General features: G+C 45.0%; 1 pseudogene; it reads left to right on the forward strand.

Annotated features, from left to right (window-relative positions):
- Positions 4,804 to 25,216, forward strand: part of LOC110434770 — a 32,552-nt pseudogene continuing 12,139 nt past the window's right edge.

Genomic DNA, 25,216 nt, shown 5'->3' on the forward strand with positions numbered 1-25,216 from the left:
TTCCATAAATAAAACGGCTCATGTTGCAAAAACAGTAGAGGTACAATTACAAACAGAAAACTGAAAGGCAACTCAAGGAAGCATGACTGGAGTTGTAGACCTCCAGAAAACATGATTCTTGACTTTTTGGAAAGCTTGTAACGTTACCTACAACTTTTGCATTATCATCTAAAGATGATTCCACATTTAACAAGGTCAATTAACCCCATGAAGACATCTCTGTCCAAAACATAGACAGAATCTTCCATGCCACATTAAACACCAATAACTTGAGTTTCATATGTCCAAAAATTAGGGTTATGTACTTTCTAGAAAGCTTACTAAATTGTGAACAACTTTGTTATAAACACCTAGTGCTAAATCTATAACTAACAGGGTCTTATATAACAAAGAATGCAACCCTGTCTGGGTTTGGAAAGAAACAGAAACAGTATTTTAAATCACTATAACTAAACACATGCTTAACCAAAAATTGTGTTATTTAGCTTTTTGGAAAGCTTATGAAAAGTACTACAACTAATATATGTTCATCTAGGCATGATTCACAACTTAACTGAGCCAAACCATTCAAACATGCAGATCTACTCAGAATAGGAGCAAAGCAACATAGGGCAATTGTTATTTTTATAGCTCTTAATCTATCATGCCTAAATTCATGAAACTCTTACCAGACATCAAATATCATATGAACAGAATTTCACAGTAATTGCACATTTATTTGGGCAATACTACTGCAGTTATGAAACACACAAATATAACAAGCAATAAAAACCTAGCTGCATACATCTATTGTTACGGCGAAAAGTTCAAACTAAAACATACCGTATTATAGATCTACTGCATAGACAACTTTACAAGGATTCCAAAAAGCCCTTATTTACTATTTTATGACATTTCTAGCATTTACTATGCAGTTTCAAACTTCATCATCCAATCTGCCAAAAATAAAGGTAAAAGGAGAAATACTTTTGTGCTAAGGCCCCTGCAAGAATGTAAAATCAAATCCAGCGGATATGCCCCTGATGCTACTATTTATATGAGTCTTGTCTTCGCGTCAAAACCCTGAGTTTTTTCCTATTCTAACCCGGCCCTTCTTCTTCCTCATGACCGGAGCAGAAGACGGTAGGGACCGCTCGGGGTCACCGGGATTCGGCCGGCTCATGGCAAAGGGTCGGTGCTGCAGAGCCAGCGCAAATATAGGGGAGCTGCAGCTCGGCCAGTGGTGGTAGGAGCACAAGCTCATTGGCCATCGCGGACGAGACAGGCAACGACGAGCTAGAGCGTGAGGGAGAAGGAGAAGGGTGTGTGGACTGTAAAGAAGAGCAAGGGGAAAGGGTCTAGCATCCTCATTGTGAGAGACGAGGCAGAGGCACGTGGCAGCAGCGCTCAGCAATGGTGGGGCAAGCTCTTGTGCATGACGACGACGTCGCCATTTCTTCGAACACGTGGTGTGCAACGTAGTGGCCGGCGTGGGAGGAGTTTTTGGGCCTCGTCCTTGCCGATTTGGATCATGCCCCCAAAATGAAGTTTGCTCCACCCGAACTGATCCACAACTTTCATTAAGAGTGCTTGGCCATTAGATCAACAGATTAGGAGATAATTAGATGTCAAGTCACGGGTGTCAATGTATTGCTGTCGATTAGTAAAACCTAAAATTGATGGTCCAAACCATGTCAAACTAGATGCAACTTTTTGCGTGCTCTTCTCCAAACAATTATCCCCAACTTTTATTTTTGGACCAAGTTGAGTTAGTTAACGAAAACACGAGAACATGGCATGCCAACAGGTTCACATCCGTTTAGCGGTAAACATTTGCTGTTTTGGGAGCTTTTTTTTGAAGATCCAAATGAACTCCAAATTTGATGACACTTGATCCATTGTTTCCATAAAGAAGAGTACTCCAGCTCTGTCGATGAAAGCTAGTCGGCAGTCTACCTTGGGGTATACCCACGATAGTAGTTTATCGGTAGACGGTGCGCAAGCTACGAACTTGATGGTCATGCAGGACACGGACAAGGTTTTTTTCTAGGTTGGGCCGCCGTGTGGGCGTAATACCTACGTCCTGCGTCTGATTGTATTGCTATGGATTGTGTCGAGTTGAGATTCGATGTCCTAGGGGGGTCCCTTGCCTCTCCTTATATAGTCCAGAGGGCAGGGTTACAGATCTGGAAACTAATCCTAGTCGGTTACAATTGCCATAGATAGTACGATATCAATTCCTATTCTAACCGACTAGAATCCTACTTGATCTCCATGTCTTGTTTCCTTGCATGGAACTCTGAACAGTTGGATCAAGTCTTGAACTGCCTCGTGATGGGCCAAATCTCCTGGCCCAAGTCTAGCTGTAAGGGTATAGGCGTTTATACCCCCACAGCTAGTCCCCGAGCTCCATGTATTATGATGCAACACGTCATCCTGAGCTTCTTCGACCAACAAGACTTGACATCTTTGACAATCAAGAAAGTCACTCAAACAATTTGACCAACATCAACATCGAAGAAGCCGATTGTTCGAAGAATGCATGGTGCTCTTGAGAAAAAATATTTGTTTTCCGATGAAGTGTGCCCACTTTACTTTTCTGCATAGCTAAGTATGCCAAAAACAAGCAAGTTCACCGCAAGGTGAAGTGTGCCCACTTAGTCCCTGAGCCTGGTAGTAGGTGACGTAGGCACGTGGTGCCAGGGTCTAAAAAGAAAAATCATCTTAAAATTTCTCATACTAACATGCATCGCTAGATGCATCGTACCGATGTAGTCCCCGAGCTTGCTGGAAGGCGAAGTATAAGACTTGTAGCAAGGTCTAAAAAATAACAAAATTGCCCCTCGGTTGTATATGAGTCCCATTCATATGTAACTGAAAATTAAAACTGTCCCCAAGCTGTGGTCGGAGAGTAATCGACTAGTCTCTGAGCACGGTTGAGAATGTAGACGTGCTCGGTAGTCGGTACATTCTCCGAGCACAGCGTAGAGATTAATCCACAAGTCTCCGAGCGTAGTTGGGAACGTGCTCGGTGGTCAGAGCAGTCATAGGTTGTCGAAAAGGCAGACTGGTCGACCAGTCCCTAAGCATCTCATGCTCGGTGGTCAATACAGTCCCTAGGATGGTGAATGGGTAGACTGGTTGACCAGTCCTCGAGTATATACTGCTCGGTGGTCGGTACAATCCCCAAGATGGCGAATGGGCAGACTAGTGAACCAGTCCACGAGTATATACTGCACGGTGGTCAGTACAGTCCCCAGGATGGCGAATGGGTAGACTACTCAACCAGTCCCTGAGTATATACTGCTCGGTGGTCGGTACAGTCCCCAAGATGGCGAATGGGCAGACTGATCGACCAGTCCTCGAGTATATACTGCTCGGTGGTCAGTACAGTCCCTAGGATAGCGAATGAGGAGACTGGTCGACCAGTCCCCGAGTATATCACGTCCATCTGACCAATGGTTCTACTTATCTTTTTGAAAAAATCCTATCTCCACATTAATGTGCGATGTGACACAGCATCCTGCCATCTTGTGAGTCTGCTGCATAAAAAGAGGAGCCTGCAAACTGTACATCCGCTCATTGCGGGTATCAAGAAAGGAAACCAGCAATTATTAAAAAACGGCCACCAAATTTACTGCGGTAGCTTCTTGGAAACCGAAACGCCGCATCCGCCGAAAAGACCACCCACTTTCCCAAAATACAGGAAGTGGTAGAGGTGGGGCTATTGTTATAAAAATCCCAAGGTCACACCCTTGTTCGGTACACAGCAGTCGCATACTAGTACCCTGCCTTCATCTTCCTCAGTACCTTGCATCCCTCGTTTTTGAGATCAAACGTCTCCGCAAAAAGGAAATGGCGAAGAGCGACGCAAAGAAGAGGGCCGAGATGATGGCCAATGAGTGGAAGAAATCTCGGACCAACACAAAATCCCTCAACGACCTCGTCGAGATGAGACTCCTGCACAATCAGGAGCTCGGTGGCTGGAGAGCACCGGTAGGGGAAAGCTACCCCGACCCTCGCGCTGGTGAGATCATAGTTTTTGAAGATTTTTTCAAGAGGGGGTTTGGGATTCTAGTTCATCCTTTCCTTCAAGGCCTTCTTCTTTACTATGAGATCGGGATCTGCAACCTGCACCCGAACTGCATTCTTCTCGTTTCCACTTTTATTCATTTGTGCGAGGCCTATGTCGGGATAGAGCCGCACTTTGATCTCTTCCATTACTTATTCTGCTTGAGGAAGAAGGGAGCAGTTGGAGGCTCCAAGATTGTAGGTGCAGTATACCTCAATCTTCATGACGGGATGAAAAACCGTTACCTTAGTTGCCCGTGGAACACCTCCCTCACCGAGTGGTACAGAAGGTGGTTCTACATTAGGGAAGAACCGGGCAGCGCCACTTTTTGCGATGTTGGATACATTCCCGAGAAGAGGGTCAGCTGGACAGATCGGCCCGAGTACACCGGTCAGGTGGTCGGGAACTTCCTCGTCCGACGAGTGATGCCCTGCCAGAGGAGGATGCACTCGGTGTACGAATATGCAGGAAGCCAAGACCCGACCAGGATGCACAAGGACGGTTTGGAGAAGTCAGAGGTCCAGCGGTTGATGAACACGTTGTTCAACCTAACTGATGACAAGTTCGTTCGAAGTGATGACCGGATGCATGCCTTTAAGCTAGGCCAACCAGCTCCCAAGGTGATTGAATGCCATTGTTTATCTGTATTTCTTATGTAAGTATGGTAGCCTTTTGATTGATGACTTGTCGCTGCTGTATTGCAGATAGGAGATATTGACTGATGCTCGGTGTATGTGTCGCTGGCACCCGGTATGGACCATCCTACTGGGGTGGACCCGTCGGTAGACGATGCTGGTCTGTGTCGCCAATGCACCAGCAGTGACGAGGACCAGAGCCGCCAAGCATCAACCACAGACGACAGGGTGTCTGGGAAGAGGCCAATGGCCGCAGAGCCATCCCCCATGGAAGCCTTGCCAGCGGAGACCAGCCGTGCTCTGAAGCGTCGACGGCTTGTGAGGATCATCGATGACGGCGACGAAGAGGACAAGACTGCTCCATCCTTAGTCCGGAGACCACGCATCCGCCCGAACGTCACGCCGATCGACACTGGTCGGGTAGCCAGTGATCCACCTGCCGCACACATCGAGCCAATATGTCGTGGAGGGGCAGAAGCGGTAGTGGTGGCTGGGAGAACCAGGAGAAGGTTCTTCACGGCGACGCACCGGAGCTCCGACCTGTAAGTTCTAAAACATGTCTTCTGTGCTTCCCCCTTTTTTAAAATTTTGCATTATCTCCTATTTGATAATGTGGCATCGGATGTCGATCCGGGCAACGTTGCCGGCTTGGGGACAACCGAGCCGGCGGCTGCCGACAAGAATGCCGCCGACCAGACCGGCCGTGAACAACCCGTGGAGCAGCCCGCGGTTGTGTCCGTGGCAGAAAACACCAAAGAGGACCCGGCTCAAGACAGGGTCGGGGCGAGGACCCTGACAAGGGGTGATGAGACAGCGGGGACGTCTCCCCCAAGCAGCGTTGCGGAGGAAGGGGACACGGTCCAGACCCCCCCTCCTGCTGAAGAAGAGAGGGCCCCGACTCCATTCTCGGCGGAGGCGTCCACGCCAGAGGGCTCCCCTTGCCGTGGTAAGGGTCCGATGATACCCGTTACCATGGCTGTGGGTAGCGAGGGGGGCGCCGAGGCCCAAGCGGCCTCAGATGACGAAGTGGAGGAGATCCAGGGGCGTCCCCGCGATGGTCGCCAACACGTTTACGTTTGGCGCTAGTGTGGGGACCACTGGGCCGGCCACGAAGAGCTCGCCAAGACCGAGGAGGCGGCAAGGGTAGAGCTCGCTGCTAAGCGACTCATTGACGAAGTTAGGGTGAGTGGTCTAGTATTCTGCCAAAGTATGCATATACTGATTCTTGTTCACTGTATGACATGTATATTTCTTGCAGGGTGCAATGAAAACGGCAAAGTACCGAAAAAGGTGCTGCGACCAAATTGAAGGTATAGTCGTCGAGAACAAGGTGTTGACACCGTTTTTGGACACGTACCCGGAGATCAGTAAAGTATAGATTGGCAGATGGAGCAATGGTAACTAGTCTACAGGGAAGTTGCCGATGAGGATGGTTGCCGATGAAGAGACGATTGAATGTGACTAAGTCCGGAGGTGGTGACGTGTTCGTGCCGATGATCAGTATTAGTATTTGCCGATGGCCATGACAGGAGGTCTGCCGATGACTCTGAAGGAAAGCGTGGAGATTGCCGATTGATCTGTGGCGGTGTTCCGTCGGTCACAAGGGGATAGTTTTATGTTTTCCTTAGTTATTTAAATTCGTTTTGTATACGGATTCCGTTTAATTTGGAATTTGAGTCCTAGTCATGTCTGATTGTAGCTCTTTGAGCAGGGTATAAATGTAGACCCTAGGGCTTTGCACTGAACAATCTATCAACCAATCAAACACAAGTTTTTACTCATATTACAACATCTACTTTTTCGACGACTTCGTCATATTTTCTTTTTATTACGAGTTCTTAGGAATTCGTGGACTTAAGCTCGGCGTGTTCTCTAGTTCTGCGTGATCACCTCTTGGCCGTGACATTCGGGCGCATCGCTGTTGTCAGGACCAAAGTGGTCGAGTTACCACCTTTGTCGATTGTAAGGTCAAATCGGCTGGCACGCCTTAACGTTTAGATCGGGTATTAGCCCTTTGTGTTTGCAGATCAGTTTTGCATCAACACATCTTTTGGCACGCCCAGTGGGACTAGATTCAAGATCAAGATCGACATGACCAATACCGAGTTCGATCTGGAGAACGTCATCCGTGTGACGGAAGCCAATCTCAGAGACGAGCAAAAGCAAGCTATTGCAAAAGCCATGGAGGGCTACAAGCAGCAATGTTTGAAATCCTTCAGCATCAATAGGAGTGGCGAGGTGATCCAGAAGGAAGCGTTGCCGGCACCTCGGCAGATTACTTTTGAAGCCAATCCTGGTAAACTTCAAGACATTATTGACAATGCTATTAACCGTGCCTTGATCAATCAAGCTAGTGTGCTGTCCAACACGGTTTTCAATGCTGTGGCTAGAACTTTTAAAGAAGGACAATTGCCACCAAATTATGTGGGCCCTGCCTATCATCAGCCAGGATCACCAGTGGTCACAGCTCCATCGGCTGCTACGGCCGCTGCGGGCACAGAAACTACTGCCTCTCCAAGCACGTTAGGACTCACTAATGTGTAATCTATGCCGATGACGACCAATCCATCAACGTCGGATGAGCAAATCAAGCTTGCCACAGATCTATTGGCATCGACAATGTCGAGATCGGTTCCTCCTAATTGCTGGTGTTATGGGATGCCCCTGAGATGATGTTGAAGACTCCTGGAACATCTCAAGTGGCTGACTTGACAGGCAAGGCTCCTATGGCATCGGCACCTCCAAATCTGCCGATGAATCAGAGTCCTCGGTATACTATAACTACTACTGCAAGACCTCACACTGGGAATTCTCAAGTTCCAACGTTCCAGATGCCTAACGCATCGGCAGATTCAATGCCAACGCAACAGAGGTTTATAACACAGCCAGGGTATGTCAATTCAATGATGATGCCCAATTACCAGTCATTGGCAGGGCCTATGCCGATGAATGCTAATAGTGGATGGACAGGGCAGCTAGTCTTTCCACAGATGCCTCAGCAGAATCATCAGGCTGTAGGGTTTCAACAAGGACAAATCCAACCTAGGTTTCAGAATCTTGGGTTGGTCAACCAACCGATGAATCTTGGTCAGCAGATTGGTGGTCAGATGGTTAACCCAATGTTCCATACAGATCGTGCACCTCAGCGACACGTGGAAGCATATCAGCAGGTGCCAGATCCACAACCGCCTCATCGGCATGATGCCGATGCTTATTGGGCCGATAAGATAGCTGAAGTAATGAGAGACCAATTTGGGATAAAACCCAAAGTCAACACTTACTCTTATCGGACACCGTATCCTCCTATGTATGATTTAATTCCACTTCCAAATGGGTACAAGGTACTAGATTTCACTAATTTTCCTGGGCAGGATGATACATCAACTATGGAGCATGTCAACAGGCTCATCATTCAATGTGGAGAGTGTTGGCATTTCTTAATGTCATCACTAAGAACAGGGTTTAATCTGTCCTCAGCAACGATGTCAGAAATGTCGTGATAACACTTACTAATGCAATCACCAAGATTAGAGTATAAATCTATCCTAAGCAACGGTGCCAGAAATGATTGTTAGCGTTTCTTAGCGTCGCTACCTAGAATAGGGTTCTGCTCTACTCACGATAATGACATTGGCAGTGTTATATTGGCAGATCCGTAGCATCACCACCTTGAATAGGAAGCTAGATCTACCTTTCCGATAACGGCGTCTTATTACTGTTAGGGTAGGGTTCTAGTTCTTAATCATGGTAGCGGCACTAGGATTGCCATGTTGGTATTCCTTAACAAGTCACTAGCTCGGCGCATGTCTAGCAACAGTGTTAAGTATATACCGGGGTGATAGTTCCTTAGGTTTGGAGTTTAAGTACCGCAAGCGGACAGGAATTATCATGAAGCATTTCAACCCGGGGATTTACCGAGTGTCGTATTTATAGGTTCGCTCTAAGGAAGGCTTAATATGTTAAGGATTCTAAGATAAGCATAGATCAAAGTAATTATGATAGCGTTAATGGCATCAAAAGTCATAGCAGGTGATAAACATTTATATGTAGAATAGTGATCCATCACAATCTAGGCATGGCATATGGGCTAAGGAATAAAAAGAGACTAAAAGAATGAATTGAATCAAAGAATAAACAAACAACCTATTGGAGCAGGTGTGGTCCTAGATACAGATCATGTCATAGAACAAGTTAATCATGTAATTATACTACTTAGATCTAGTCCTGTGTTTAGATGGTTTGGGAGGTTACGCGAGTACTGGTCTGCCAGCAACCTCCACAACTATTTAGACTCCTACACCCTAGCCGAACGTGGGGGGATGCCAAGGACGGACAGGACTATCACTACCTACCGCCATCCCCTCAACCGTGGACTAGGACAATGCATTTACCCGGGCTTTACACCCAAGGACCATGCTTACATGCAAAGAACGTACTCAGACTGCCCCGGGTCCCCGACCCTACGGATCGACAGGTAAGAAGCTCGAGCCTACTCAAAAGAGCATGATAAACCCCCATCTTCACACAAAGCTATTTCTAGGCAATTAATTAACATGAAGCAATTAGACTAAAGTCCTAAGTGAGAATAATACAACATACACTTAGCACTAATTCATATAATACACTACTAGCCCTAGGGTAGCATTATACTATAAGAACTATATACTAAAATATATGTCATATCATTTTCACTAGAAATATATTCTAGTTCATATACTAGCATCATAAAACAGGGCATATGATCCATGTCATATACCATAGCATAAGAACTATACTCTAGTTCATATGAAGAACTATATCGGACATGATAAGGCATGGACTTGGAGTAAAGATATTCATTATTCATACCCAAGTTTCTCTCCAAGGAGCCAAGCCCTCCTTGATAGCACACCCAACTCTCTCTCTAAAAGCTAAAAGGAAAAACCAAGAAGAGGTAGTGCCCAAGTGCCTTGAAGGTGGAGTGTTGATTGTGAATGTGATGAGATGATTGGAGCCTCCCTCTCCCCCTCCTTAAATAGGTGGGGAAGGTCGGTTCCCCAGGGTGTAAACTGCAATTTGCACGCGGGGACTGTGGGAGGATAGGCTCAGCACCGCCTCTGTGAAAGGCGGTGCCGAGATGGGATGGGTCAGGGTCGGCCGACCCTAGGGGGCGCCCGCCCCCTGGTGGGCCCCGCTGGCCCCGGCCCGAAGACCGTTGCCTTCCTCTCGGGCCCCTGAGTCCAGATCCACCTGCAAATTGATGTACTTCTATATTGGGCTTTTGGGTACTTGTTTATTTGCGCATTTTTTTGACGTGTCAGATTGCGCCTTTTTATTTGCTTTCCACCTGTATGCCTGTATATGATTTGCAAAACACAACTTGCACTACATGTGGAACTTGGTAAGCATTTAATAAGTATATGTGAGTAAAATACACGCTTTTCTTCCTTTGCATGGACTATGTTGGCGGGGTAAATATGTCATTAAGAACCGCCATCAAACTCCCCCAAGCTTACCCCTTGCTCGTCCTCGAGCAAGAAGCTAAGATCTTGGTTGTTGATCAGGAGTTGCTACAATATTTTCACTTCTATCCAGTACATACCTTCAAACAAGAATTCTCCTTTGAATTTTGAACAGATATGTCATGGGGCTTATTGCTCATACCTTGGGTCCTTAAGCATTTGCATGATGGATTTGATTAGATCGATTGCTATATCCCTAGTTCTTTACTTCACCTTTGTTCCGGAGTTTTTGATTTTCAAAACTTAGCACATTTATTTGTCAAATTAAACAATGGCTCCAAAGAGAAAGTTAATCATACCATTGAATTTTTGAAAACTTTTTCTTTTCCATCACTACTTTTGTCTATTAGAAACACATGGCTATGTGGCTAATTCTACTGTTGGGCACTTGCCCATTTTTTTTATTTTTTTTTCGAGGTTCCGGACACATGTCCCTTTTTATTTCCTCGTGATCTTTCTTTTTGAGGTTTCGGACACATGTCCCTTTTTATTTTCTCGGATGCTTTTTTTTTTCTTTTTCATAGCCATATGCCTTCTAACAAACTTTTGAGATGATAACATAATAAAATATTTTTGTTTTCAATGGTATGTTAACCTCTCAAAGGGTCAACAAAGTTTAATCTAACTCAATGTGATTATTTTATTTTTGTAAAAACTCCAGAACTCTAGCGTTGTTTAGAACAGGATACTAGCAGCTCAGATCATCACAAATATATCCATTAATTACTTTAGACTTTAGATAGAGCATTTTGCAACCCACGCATTTAATCATTTTATTAATTTGGAGAATTCAAGGTTGAAACTAGATACTGGAAAGAAATTACAATAGAGCAACTATTCATCATTTAAACAAGGAAGAAGGATATATCTTACATCACATATAAGAGTGGAATTATATTTTTGTCTTTTTAGCATTTTTCATTTTTTTTATATGCAATAATTAAAACATGAATTTAACTAATGGAAATTTCATAAAGTGAACATGCTAATTTAAAATTAAGGATGCATGAAAATAAATATGCAATGCAGATAACCTCGGGATTGGGGGTCCTCCCCCAAGCTAGCTTCTGGCCTACTGATCGGGGTTGTACCCCATGTACCGCCAGAAGTCTTGGGACTGTTTCAGCAGCTGATCTTGGCAAGCTTGCATTTCTTCTTGCTGCTGCTGGTGCCAGGCCTGTTGTTGCTGTTGCCATAGCAACCCTTGCTGGTGCCACTCCACGGCCTGCTGGTGGTGCGCATCGGTGGTTTGGTTGTGTTGTTGGAGAGTATCCTGGATCTCATCCGTTCGCACCACCAGTCCCCCAAGCTGAGCTTGGAGGCTCTCCAAGTCGGTTCGGCCTACTGTGGAGGCCGAAGGATGTTCTTCTGGTGATTCAGCCCTCCAGCGCGATTGTTGTTCCCAAGCGCTGGAATCCGCCTCAGCCCACCCCTCAACACCTTGTGTCGGCATGGGTGTGTCCTACCCCGACTGGTAGATCGGCTGTGTATAGGAGGGTGGTGGCTGGAAGCTGGATCCGCCGATGTCCCTACCAGAAACACTATGCCTTCGCACAGTTTCAGCTGTCTACAGATCAAAGGTTAGTCTCCTAGAGTTATACAAGCATAGACCTGGGTTAGGTAACCGGATTACGTTTGTATACCCTGGGAAATAAAACACAAGACCGCCCGCATTATCTCTTTTCAAATGGTGACCTTTGATAAGATAGGTTTCATTAATCATGGTGTGTGGAATTTGAATATAATCAAGATCTTGCCCTTCCAACGCACCAATGGCCGTGGCCACACGTGTTATGAGTGAAGTCAAAGAGATAGGGGTGGTTGTCTTGATTATATCTAACCAATGCCTTACAATTTCTTGCATAGGAGCAACTTTTATTTTCATTCTAGCCGCGTAAAGTAACCTCATTTCATTTACTCGCACAACACGGGTATCCTGGCTAGGAAACATTGTTATGGATAGCCAAAGGTGTAAAAACCTTAGAGTGGGGTGTTGGATGTGGGCATTTCTAGGATAGTATTTTCCAGTGTGAACTTGCCCCGTGATTTCTTCCCAAAACTTATCCTTATTAAACCATTTTGTGGCATGCACTAAATCAAGAGAGCATCTTTGATGAAAACCAAGGTATTTGCTTAAGTCTTTCCAAAAGATAGCATATTCATTTCCAAATAAACGAATAGAAATACCTTCATATGTTTCTCTTAAAGTGCATAGGAATTAAATGGTAAGGTTATAGGATCCATACTGAGTTATGGGGTGAATGTTGTCCCACCCGGCGGCTTTCCATATGGAGAGGAATTCAGAGTCCATACCGATGTCGGAGAGGAGCGAGTCGTCGTAGACCGGCGTATGGAGGAAGATCCGGTCCTTGAGCATGTTGTAGGCTTGATGTTCTCGATCACCCACCAAGTCGAATTGGTGGGCTCCTCCTTCTTCATGTTGTTCCTCCTCTTGTTCCTCTTCTTCTTCCTCTACCTCTTCCTCTACCTCCTCGATCTCCGGGGATTCTTCCTCAGTGGAAGGACTCCATCGGGGATCGGTGTAGTATGAGGAAGTGCTCCGATAGGGGCGCTTCGAGGATGACCTCGTGACTCTTTTAAACGCCCCTGAAACTGTTTTGCCGAACCTTTTCATGGTGCAATGCTTGCACCAGTGGATAGCTAGCTTGGATAGATGATTTTTTTTGTGAGGTTTCTGCTGGTGGTTGGTTGGAAATAGCAAAGATGTGAAAGTGTTGCTTGGAGAGTGAAGATGGAAGTGATGAAGTGAAGTGAGAATGGGTGGAGAGGGCCACACCCGAACCCCTGGTATTTATAGTTTGAAAATGCAGGTGGATTCGGAGTGAGGGCAACGGCTAGGAGCCTCCCCCAGCTGGCCGTTGGCCAGAGCCGTTGGGGGGGGGGGGTCGGTCGACCCTAGGGGCGGCCGCCCCCTGGTGGGCCCCGCTGCTCCCCAGCTTTTGTCTCCATCTTCCAACGGCTAGTTTTTGAAGTTTTCCGTTGGCATATTGATGCACTTCTAGCTGAAAAAATGACTTTTGCAATTTCCAACATTTATTTGAAAAATTTAGAAAAAATATTTTTCTATTATTTTATTTTATTTCCTAGCTGAAAATGAATTTTTGAATATTTTTCAATTTTTTTTAAGATAACTACCAATTATCTTCGGCGGAGGCTCATAAAAAATGTTTATAGTCCTTTTTGAGAAGGACTCTCTTCTGTCGTTTGAATTTCACCCTGCATAGTTAGTGGGAGAGTTCTCAGGTTGCCTCGGGAGTCTACCCGCATTCTCAGTAGGAATTGCAGCGGCAATCTGAGCTAGTTGTGTTTCTATCATTTTATTAAAGCTCAGTTGGTTTTGTACAGAAGAGGCAAGGTTTTCTATTTTTTGTATTTATGTTTTCTAAAACCTTATCATTGGACAGCAACTTTTAGTTAAGTTTTCATTTATTTTAGCTTGTCCAAGAACTAGGTCTTTTAATGAAGGTTGATTCAAATTAAAACTCGAATTACCTTGGAATGAAGAGCGTGACTGATTATTCCAACCATTTCCTTGGTTGGCGCCTCCTTGTTGGCGGAACCCGTTGTTGATGTAGGTAGCGTCTTCACGGGTTTCGGGGCAATCATTCCCCGAATGGCCAACTTCTCCACAGACCTCGCACGTCATGTGCGAGTCTATGGCCTTCACCGAGTTTGAGGGTTTCTCTTGGTTCCTCTCGGTGAGTTGCCTCATCAATAACTCTATTTTTGCGGCAAGCATATCCGTCTCCTTCACGGTATGCATGCCTTTTTGTGTTTTGGCAGCTGGTGGTTGAGTCCTACCATCTTCTCGATCAGGGCCTTGGCCCCGGCGGTGGTAAGTGATAGGAACACGCCTCCAGCGGCGGCGTCTAGGTGTGCCTTCGACATGGGCGTGAGCCCATTATAGAAGTTTTGGAGCACCATCCAGTTCTCCATGCCGTGATGGGGGCAGCTTAGGATGTACTCTTGTAGCCGCTCCCATGCTTCATGGATTGTTTCGCTGGCATTTTGTTGAACACTGGCAATCCTTCCCCTCAAAGCATTGGTTTTGCTTATGGGGAAGAACTTGGCGAGGAATGCCGCGGAGCATTTTGCCCACGTGGTGACAGCTTCCTTATCTTGATAGAACCACCTCTTCGCCTTCCCCACGAGGGAGAAAGGAAAGAGGCGGAGCCGAATGACATCAGGAGTGATGTCCTTGATGACAATCGTGTCACATAGCTCCAGGAAATGTTGAATGTGTGCATTCGCATCCTCGCTTCGCAAGCCACAGAATGGGCTCGCCTGCACCATGGTGATCAGGCCAGTGCGTAGCTCGAAGTTCTTGCTGGCCGTGTCAACAGCGGGGCCAGTGGCCACGTTGGTGACAACGGGCACGGAGAACTCGCGGAGTGTCTTCTCGGCGGCCATGAGTTTGTTCGGGGTTGGTGCGGTACCGGCTGGTTCACTTGTCGGTGGAGTAGCAGAAGACGAAACGGTTCCAGACCGTCTAGTCCTTAGGAGTGCCTCGGGATCGGAGATGTAGTTTTCTGGCAAAGAGAAACCAGGCATACACTATTCCTCCTGTTTCATCCACAACAGGGAGAAAACAGACAGAGTTAGCCTGCATAACAATTGACTCATTATGCACATCAGATTACTTGATTATATTTATCTAGAATCATTTTCATATTAGCCTTCCCCGGCAACGGCGCCAGAAATGCTTGTTGGCATTTCTTAACGTCATCACTAAGAACAGGGTTTAATCCGTCCTCAGCAACGATGTCAGAAATGTCGTGATAATACTTACTAATGCAATCACCAAGATTAGAGTATAAATCTATCCTAAGCAACGGTGCCAGAAATGCTTGTTAGCGTTTCTTAGCGTCGCTACCTAGAATAGGGTTCTGCTCTACTCATGATAATGACATTGGCAGTGTTATTTTGGCAGATCCGTAGCATCACCACCTTGAATAGGAAGCTAGATCTACCTTCCCGATAACGGCACCTTATTACCGTTAGGGTAGGGTTCCAGTTCTTAATCATGGTAGTGGCACTAGGATTGCCATGTTGGTATTCCTTAACAAGTCACTAGCTCGGCCCATGTCTAGCAACAGTGTTAAGTATATACCGGGTTGATAGTTCCTTAGGTTTGGACTTTAAGTACCGCAAGCGGACGGGAATTATCGTGTAGTATTTCAACCCGGGGATTTACCGAGTGTCGTATTTATAGGTTCGCTCTAAGGAAGGCTTAATATGTTAAGGATTCTAAGATAAGCATAGATCAAAGTAATTATGATAGCGATAATGGAATCAAAAGTCATAGCAGGTGATAAACATTTATATGTAGAATAGTGATCCATCACAATCTAGGCATGGCATATGGGCTAAGGAATAAAAAGAGACTAAAAGAATGAATTGAATCAAAGAATAAACAAACAACCTATTGGAGCAGGTGTGGTCCTAGATACAGATCATGTCATAGAACAAGTTAATCATGTAATTATACTACTTAGATCTAGTCCTGTGTTTAGATGGTTTGGGAGGTTACGCGAGTACTGGTCTGACAGCAACCTCCGCAACTATTTAGACTCCTACACCCGAGCCGAACGTGGGGGAATGCCAAGGACAGACAGGGCTATCACCACCTGCCGCCATCCCCTCAACCGTGGACTAGGACAATGCATTTACCCGGCCTTTACACCCAAGCACCATGCTTACATGCAAAGAACCTACTCGGACTCCCTCGGGCCCCTGACCCTACGGATTGACAGGTAAGAAGCCCGAGCCTACTCAAAAGAGCATGATAAAACCCCATCTTCACACAAAGCTATTTCTAGGCAATTAATTAACATGAAGCAATTACACTAAAGTCCTAAGTGAGAATAATACTACATACATTAGCACTAGTTCATATAGCACACTACTAGCCCTAGGGTAGCATTATACTTTAAGAACTATATACTAAAGTGTTGGTCATATCATTTTCACTAGAACAATATTCTAGTTCATATGCTAGCATCATAAAATAGGGCCTATGATCTATGTCATATACCATAGCATAAGAACTATACTCTAGTTCATATGAAGAACTATATCGGACATGATAAGGCATGGACTAGGAGTAAAGATATTCTTTATTCATACCCAAGTTGATCTCCAAGGAGCCAAGCCCTCCTTGATAGCTCACCCAACTCTCTCTCTAAAAGCTAAAAGGAAAAACTAAGAAGAGGTAGTGCCCAAGTGCCTTGAAGGTGGAGTGTTGATTGTGAATGTGATGAGATGATTGGAGCCTCCCTCTCCCCCTCCTTACATAGGTGGGGAAGGTCGGTTCCCTAGGGTGTAAACTGCAATTTGCACACGGGGACTGCGGGAGGATAGGCTCAGCACCGCCTCTGCGAAAGGCGGTGCCGAGATGGGCTGGGTCAGGGTCGGCCGACCCTAGGGGGCGGCCGCCCCCTGGTGGGCCCCGCTGGCCCCGGCCCGAAGCCCGTTGCCTTCATCTCGGGGCCCTGAGTCCAGATCCACCTGCAAATTGATGCACTTCTATATTGGGCTTTTGGGTACTTGTTTATTTGCGAATTTTTTTGACGTGTCGGATTGCGCCTTTTTATTTGCTTTCCACCTGTATGCCTGTATATGATCTGCAAAACACAACTTGCACTACATGTGGAACTTGGTAAGCATTTAATAAGTATATGTGAGTAAAATACATGCTTTTCTTCCTTTGCATGGACTATGTTGGTGGGGTAAATATGTCATTAAGAACCGCCAACAGGGATGCTGCTAACAGAGACGAGTTAAGGGTTCGATTGTTCTTGTCATCGTTGTCTGGATCGGCATTCACTTGGTTCATATCGTTACCTCCTAACTCAGTTATTACTTGGGCCGATCTAGAGAAGCAATTTCACAAATACTTCTTTTCTGGAGTTCATGAGAAGAAGATCACCGATTTGGTCAGATTGAAGCAGCACAATGATGAATCGGTTGAAAGCTTTGTGCAGAGGTTATGGGAAGTCAAGAATAAATATCATAGCCTAGTTCTGGATGATCGGCAGCTAGCCGATTTGGCTTTTCAGGGGTTGTTGCCACATATCAGAGACAAATACGCTTCCCAAGAGTTCAAAAGTCTGAGTCACTTGGTGCAAAGGATTTCTGACCAAGATATTAAGCCTTTTGAACCCAAGAGAGTGTGGAACAAAAAGGTATCATTTGTCGATGAAGCAGCAAGCTCAAATTCTGATGAGGAGCCAGTCATCGGTTTGGCAGAGTGGGTGAAGAACAAAAAGCTGATGTCTTGCCCTTTTGGGCATAAGGAGCCAGAAAAGTTTGAGTTTGATGTTACTAAGGCTGATAGGATATTTGACTTTCTACTGCAGGAAGGGCAAATCAAATTGTCGCCTAATCATGTGAGTCCATCGGCTGAAGAATTAAAGAAGATGAAATACTGCAAGTGGCACAATGCAACCTCTCACAGCACCAATGAGTGCAAAGTTTTTAGGCAACAGCTGCAAGCGGCTATAGAATCTGGGAGAATCAAGTTTGATAAATCTAAAGCACAGAAGCCGATGAAAATCGATCAACATCCTTTCCCAACAAATATGTTGGATGCTATGGGAAAGACCATGGTCTTGACGTCAGAAGCAGCTGAGAAAAATGCATCGGTGGATCCTCAGCATCAAATCACTGCTGCCGATGCTAAAGGAAAGGGTTTGATCCTGGAAGAAAATAGCTCACAAAGGCCTCCCCGATCTGGAATTGTGATAACTCATAGAAGGCATCGGGAGACTTGGCAGCAACGCGAGGATCGGTATCTACGCCAGTAGGAAGATTATCATCGGGAAGAAGAAAGACGCCGATAGGAGTGGAATCGGCACAAGGTTCATTGGAATTGCCCGTTCTTTATCCATTACTGGGAGCAGAACATTAAATTGCCCACTGTTAGAGATTGCCCTGAATGCAATGGTTATGATCGATATGACAGACCCGATCGGCGCTATCAAGATGATGATTGGCGATTTAATAGGCTGATTAGGGGGAGACTGTCAGTTCATGATCGGCTGGGGGGCAGACTCAGTGTACACGATAGGCTTGGTGATCGTGTTGAAAATTTTCCAAGAAACCAGGAAGAGCTTGAAGAGATGGCCAATGCACGAGTTCCCGATGACTTCATATTTTGTAGGGACGCTAATACTTATCGGATGGAGTCAAGGGAAAGCCATCACCCATCGGCAAGGCAGGCACAACTTCCTCCATGGTGTCTAGAGGGATTGACTAGGACTCAGAAAAGGAGGGTGCAGCGCGAAAGACGAGAAGAGCTGAGCAAAGGCGAGAATTCTGGCCAATCTAGAGATCATCAGCAACTGGATCCTAAGGGAAAGGGGCCGTCGGCAGATGTTAACAAGGTATTTATGTTGCCGATGGAGTTCCTTGCGCCATCCAGTGATGATGAGGAGCTGGATTTTTCCTACCAGATAGCTCAGTTGGCTCTGGATCCGATGACGGCTATCTTTGAAAAGTCTGCCGACAATGAAAGGCAGCATGTTAAAGCTCTGTTCGTCAAACGAAGAGTTGATGGTCAGCCAGTGACCAAGATATTAATTGATGGTGGGGCTGCTATTAACATCATGCCGTATGCAGTCTATCGGAAGCTTGGGAAAGGAGATCAAGATTTGACCAAGACCGATATGATGCTAAAAGACTTTGAAGGAAATGTGTCTCCAGTTAAGGGGGCAATATGCGTTGAGTTGACCATCGGCAGCAAAAACTTGCCAACAACATTCTTTGTGATCAATGGAAAAGGTGCTTATAATTTGCTGCTAGGGATAGATTGGATCCATGCCAATTGTTGTATCCCATCAACAATGCACCAATGCTTGGTTCAGTGGGTAGGCGATAAGATTGAGATTGTCCCGGGAGATTCTTCTTATGTCATTGCGTCGGCAGAAGCAGACACCTATGAAAGGACTAGGTGTATCTCGGGAGAGATTTGGGAGAAGGATTTCCTCAAAGTTGCCGATTATGAAATTCCACTGATCCAAGTAGTCGGTTCTGATGAGGATTTTTAATGGATAGGTTCGCCAATGATGGAAAATTAGGCTAGGGGTTTATATCGGCCGATGATTTAATAGAGGTAGATATAGGTAGTGGCGATAAACCTAGGCCTACTTTTATTAGTGCTAAGTTAAATTCTGAGTGTAAGCAGCAGTTAACCGATTTGTTAAAGGAATATAAAGATTGCTTTGCTTGGGATTATACTGAGATGCCTGGTTTAGACCAATCGATTGTTGAACATCGGTTACCCATCAAGTCTGGATTTCGGCCACATCAACAGCCAGCTCGCCGATATAATCCTAGTATTCTTCCTGATATTAAGGCCGAAGTAACTAAACTTATCGAGGCTAAATTTATTCGGCAGTGTCGGTATGCCGAGTGGATTTCCAATGTTGTTCCAGTTTATAAGAAAAATGGGAAGCTTCGGGTTTGCATTGATTTCAGGAATCTTAATAAAGCTACGCCGATGGATGGTTACCCAATGCCAGTTGCCGATCTACTAGTTGATGCTGCGGCCAGGCATCGGATCATAAGCTTTATGATGGCAATGCAGGTTATAATCAAATATCCAAAGACTGCATTTAGGTGTCCTGGTCATGTTGGGTTGTTTGAATGGATAGTCATGACCTTTGGTTTGAAAAATGCTGGTGCTACTTATCAGAGGGCTATGAATTTTATCTTTCATGAGTTCATCGTCAAGCTGGTGGAAATTTATATTGATGATGTGGTGGTTAAGTCTAGAGATTTCACAAAGCATCTTGCTGATTTGCGAAAGGTGTTGGAATGCACAAGAAAACATGGTTTAAAGATGAATCCCAACAAGTGTGCATTAGGTGTATCGGCAGTGCAGTTTCTTGGTTTCATGGTGCATCAAAGGGGAATTGAGATTAGCCGAAGGTTCATTGATGCTATCAACAAAATTGTTGCCCCTACTAACAAGACTGAGCTCCAATCCTTGATCGGCAAGGTAAATTTTATCAGGCGGTTTATATCTAACTTGTGTGGTAAAATTCGTGCTTTTAGTCCTTAACTTAAATTGAAAGCCAATCAAGAGTTCATATGGGGGAAAGAGCAACAGTTGGCTTTAGATGAAATCAAGAATTACTTGATAAATCCTCCAGTTTTGATTCCACCTCAGCAAGGAAAGCCTTTCAGATTATATTTGTCTACCGATGAGGTCATCGGTTCGGCTTTGATTCAAGAATTTGAAGGGAAGGAGCGTGTAGTTTACTATTTAAGCAGAAGATTGATTGATGCTGAGACCAGGTATTCGCCATTGAAAAATTATGTTTATGCCTATATTTCTCATGTATTAAGTTGAGGCACTATTTGTTATCGGTTGAATGCACTGTTATATGCAAAGATGACGTGGTCTGATATATGCTATCTATGCCGATTATGAGTGGCAGAATCGGTAAGTGGATCTTGGCACTGTCAGAATTCGATCTGCTGTACGAATCGGCTAAGGCGGTTAAAGGGCAGATTATGGCCGATTTTGTGACTCAACATCGCAGTGCAGTGGAGGCTTTGGAAATGGTACCTTGGATGCTCTTCTTTGATGGATCCACTTGTGACCGGGGGGCAGGCATCGGCATAGTGTTAATTTCCCCTCAGGGAAGGAAGTATGAGTTCTCTTTGCTGATTGTTGCCATGTCAACATATAATCAAGCCGTGTATCAAGCTTTAATCAACGGGTTGGAATTGTTAAAAGAAGTTCATGCTGATGTCGTTGAAATCTTCGGGGATTCTATGCTGGTTATAAATCAATTAGCTGGAAGTGATGAATGCTGAAGTGAAGTTTTAATAACGTATTACGAAAGGAGTGTGCAACTGTTAAGGGAATTCAAAGATTTCCGATTAGAGCATGTTCCTCGAGTGCATAATGAGGAGGCTAATCGGTTGGCTCAGCATGCCTCGGGATATAAGCCCATATTAAATACAATATCGGCAGTTAGTGCCGATGATTGGAGAAAAGAAATCATTGATTATTTAAAGGATCCATCCAAGAGGGTTGAGAGGCGTGTTTGGTTTCAAGCTACCAAATATGTGCTCCTCGAAGATGAATTGTATTATTGAACAATTGATGGAGTTCTTCTTAAGTGCTTGGGTGATGATGAAGCTAAGAGTTTGATGGGGGAAATCCATGAAGGAGTGTGTGGAGCACATAAGTCGGCTTTTAAGATGAAATGGATGATTAGGAGGAATGGGTATTATTGGCCAACTATACTTGAAGATTGTTTTAAATATTTCAAGAGATGTCAAGGATGTCAGAAATTTGGTAATATTCAAAGAGCGCCTACATCGGCTATGAATCCCATTATTAAACCTTGGTCGTTCCGTGGATGGGCTATTGATCTAATCGGCCAGATTTACCCACCATCAAGCAAGGGGCATAAGTTTATCTTGGTTGCCACTGATTATTTCACCAAGTGGGTTGAGGCTATTCCTTTGAAAAAAGTCACATCGGCCAATATGATTGATTTTGTGAAAGAGCATATTATTTACCGATTTGGTATTCCTCAAACGATTACTACCGATCAGGGTACTATGTTTACATCGGATGAATTTGCAATCAGTATGGGGATTAAAGTGTTGAATTCTTCTCCTTATTATGCTCAAGCTAATGGACAGGCCGAGGCGTCTAACAAAGGAATTATTAAACTTATCAAACGAAAGATTGAGGAAAATCCTAGGAGGTGGCATACATTCTTGAATGAAGCTTTATGGTCGTATCGGATGGCTTGTCATGGGTCGACCAAAGTTTCGCCTTATCAGTTGGTGTATGGACATGATGCTGTGTTGCCATAGGAGATTAAAACCGGATCTAGGCGATTATCTTTTCAAGATCAGTTGACTGCCGATGACTATGCTACTTTGGTGAAAAACGAGTTGGATGACTTAACAGGGCATCGACTGAAAGCTTTGATGAGTATAGAAGAAAATAAAAGGAGAGTTGCCAGATGGTATGATAAGAAGGTAAAGGCTAAGGAGTTTGCTGATGGAGACTTGGTATGGATGTTAATCTTACCGATCGGGACTAAAAGTTCAAAATTTGGAAAGTGGTCTCCTAATTGGGAAGGTCCTTATCGGATAAATCGGTCTGCTCCTGGCAATGCTTATATTTTAGAAACTCTCGAAGGAGTTGAATTTCCTAGAGCATTGAATGGCAAATATTTAAAGAAATATTACCCTAGCATATGGATTCATGAAGGTTTAAGTTCCGATAACATTCCTATCGGCTGGATCAAAGTGTATCTGGGGCCGGACTCAATGTTTTAAACGGGGGCCGATAACAGTCCTATCGGCTAGACCAAAATAATCAGGAGTTCTTAAAATAAAAGAGCAAGATATGCCGCCGATGAGGAGGTCACATGTTCAGCAGAGCCTGGATTGCTGATATGGCGCGCAGACGAATTTGATCGGCTTCTTCTATCTCCTTCATGTCTTCATCGGCAGAGCCCTCCACTGGCCTCAGCTTCTTCTTCATTTGCAGTGCCTTGCGAGCTTGAATGTTCCGCTCTTGTTCGAGAGTCTTGATCGCTTCAGGCAGCTGGCTTTCTTCCTGTTGAGCTTGGGACAAAGCTTCTTCCACTTGTTTAAGTTCTGCCAACAGGGCTTCTCTATTAACCGATAGGTCAGAAATCTTTTGCTTCAGCACGTCTCCTGAGGAGTTCAGAATGCCGACGCTCTTATGCTTCTCATTGGAAAGATGCTTTACCTTCATCACCTCCTCTGAAAGTTGGGCATAAGTGGCCCTATCGGCAAGGCGCTGAGTGGCCTTTTGATACTAAAGCTGTCGACTTTCTAAGTGTGCGGCCTTGAAGAGGATATCCTCGGCATCGGCAGGGATCTGGCCTCTTAGAGTTTTGAAGAGAGCCTTGGCTGGATCAGAATCATCAACCAGTTGGGTTGTGTCATGATGGAGGATAGCTGACAGGTCTTCCAGCTTTGCTGTAATCTCTGCCGATGAGATTCCAACCGCTCGAGAAGAACTTGCTTCCTCGCCTTCATCCTCAGAGATTTCAATGGTGAAGGAGAACAAGCTGTCGGGAGAATCCTGTTCCTGAAAAGGAAGATAAAATAAGTTATTTTATGATCAAGTACTGATGATGATAAAAATAGAGATCGGGTAACTTACTTGTTTCAGAGCTATCTCTCGCCTCTAACTAGCTGGGGCCGATGGAACCACAGGTTGATCGGCTGGAGTTGCCGATGGAACAATGTCAGCTGAAAATTAACAGAGGTAATTATAAAGTGGAAAAATAGGTTCATCGGCAATAAATAGAAAGTATGTTACCTTGAGGGGGTGCAGTACTTGTCTGAATCGAGGAGACTACCGACGCTATGATTAAGCTTGCTGGATCGGCAGTCTGCTCTTGTACATCAGCTGATGTTTCTTCTGGCTGAGGTTCTTCTGGCTGGAATTCTTCTGTTTGGGGTTCTTCTTGTAATTGAGCAGGAGATGGTGCTTGTTGTATCTGAGCCTCTGGAGAAGAGGGGGATGATTCCACCGGGATCGGTGACCTTGGAGGAGGGGGAGGCATTGCTGTTCTCTGGCGCTTCGCTTGTGTTCTGGTACTCTTGGAACCTTTTCTCTTTGGTTGGTTGGACTAGGGGGCATCAGCAGTCGTATTTCTGGTCTTTGCTGATGTGCCAGTATGCTGATACAACAATGAAAGTTTTATGAGTACAAGTGAAATAGGGTATTGATGAGGTTATGATTAAAATAACAAAAGTTACCGATGAAGTTCCCATACTAGCCGATGTATCCTGAAAAATTGTGTAAGTATAAGAATGGAATCGGTATAAGTCGAAGGACCCGAGAATTTACCTTGAAGGCTTATGCCAAAGTAGTGACAGCCACCAATGGGGATGTTTTCGTTCGTTTGGTGGTGACTTTCTTGAGACTCACACCCCGATGCATTATAGCAGCCAAGGTTTTTAGCGTTGTTGCCGATCAAAGAGATCGGGCCCGATGGAAGGAGTTCAATCGGCCTGCCACTCCTACTGACTAATGGTGGCATATCATCGACCTGTATACAACAAACAAAGTAAGTTAGCGATGGAAAATGAAAGTGAAAGGATTGAAGCATCGGTTTAGAGTACTTACAGTATTATCAGGGACTTTGTATTTGGGGTCGATCATGCCACGGTATGTGTGGGCCAATTTGCAAAATAGTTGCTCTTTCCACTCTTCCCACCACTGCTTGTATGCTTGAGTAATGAAGAGAGCTGGGATCCAAGCTGATAGATCGACATCTGTATCGGCGTTTGGTGGGAGTTGGGTTATTCTGATCCACTCAAGATTGCTGGTGATGGTCTCCCTTGGCTTTATCACATCGGCGTAGCAAAGTGCAATCGGCAGCTGTCCAAAGGCTAGCTGACGAGCTAGTGCCGATGGGTTGTAGAACTCGTAAGTCGGATTGGAAGCTTTCCCACTACCAAGGAAATTTACTGGTATGGCCCTTGGGGTAACAATTGCCATCATCACATCACGGTCCTTGTGGAGAGTATCATTGAAGGGATTGAAGGTCAGGGGAAATCTAGTGTCCCGGTCTTCATAAGGCATCCATGCCCTCTGTTCCCTGGTTAGACCTTCATAGAGAGTCTGAAAGAATTGGCTAACCTGGTCTTCATTACCACCAGTGCCAGGTAAAACTATGGCGGCTTCGCCAAAGTTCAGAGGGGAACGAGTTGCCGATTCTTCTTCATCCAGTTCGTAATCCTCGGCTATGTCCCTAGGGAAGCGCTGTGTATCAATTTTAATTATCAAATAAACAATAGAAAGGACCAGTATGCAACCAACACCTAGAATTAGGGTTTGATCTGACAGAATTCCACGAGTTTTGTTGTTTATCTGTTTCTACAGGGGGTTATCAGGAAATAAGGAAGAAAGTCCCACATGTCGGGATTACATAGAGATATCAACGCACCGCGCAATTTTCTACCATCTAGAAGACTCCAGAAGCCACGGG

This window comes from Sorghum bicolor, chromosome 4, assembly GCF_000003195.3.
Source record: "Sorghum bicolor cultivar BTx623 chromosome 4, Sorghum_bicolor_NCBIv3, whole genome shotgun sequence".
NCBI lineage: Eukaryota > Viridiplantae > Streptophyta > Magnoliopsida > Poales > Poaceae > Sorghum > Sorghum bicolor.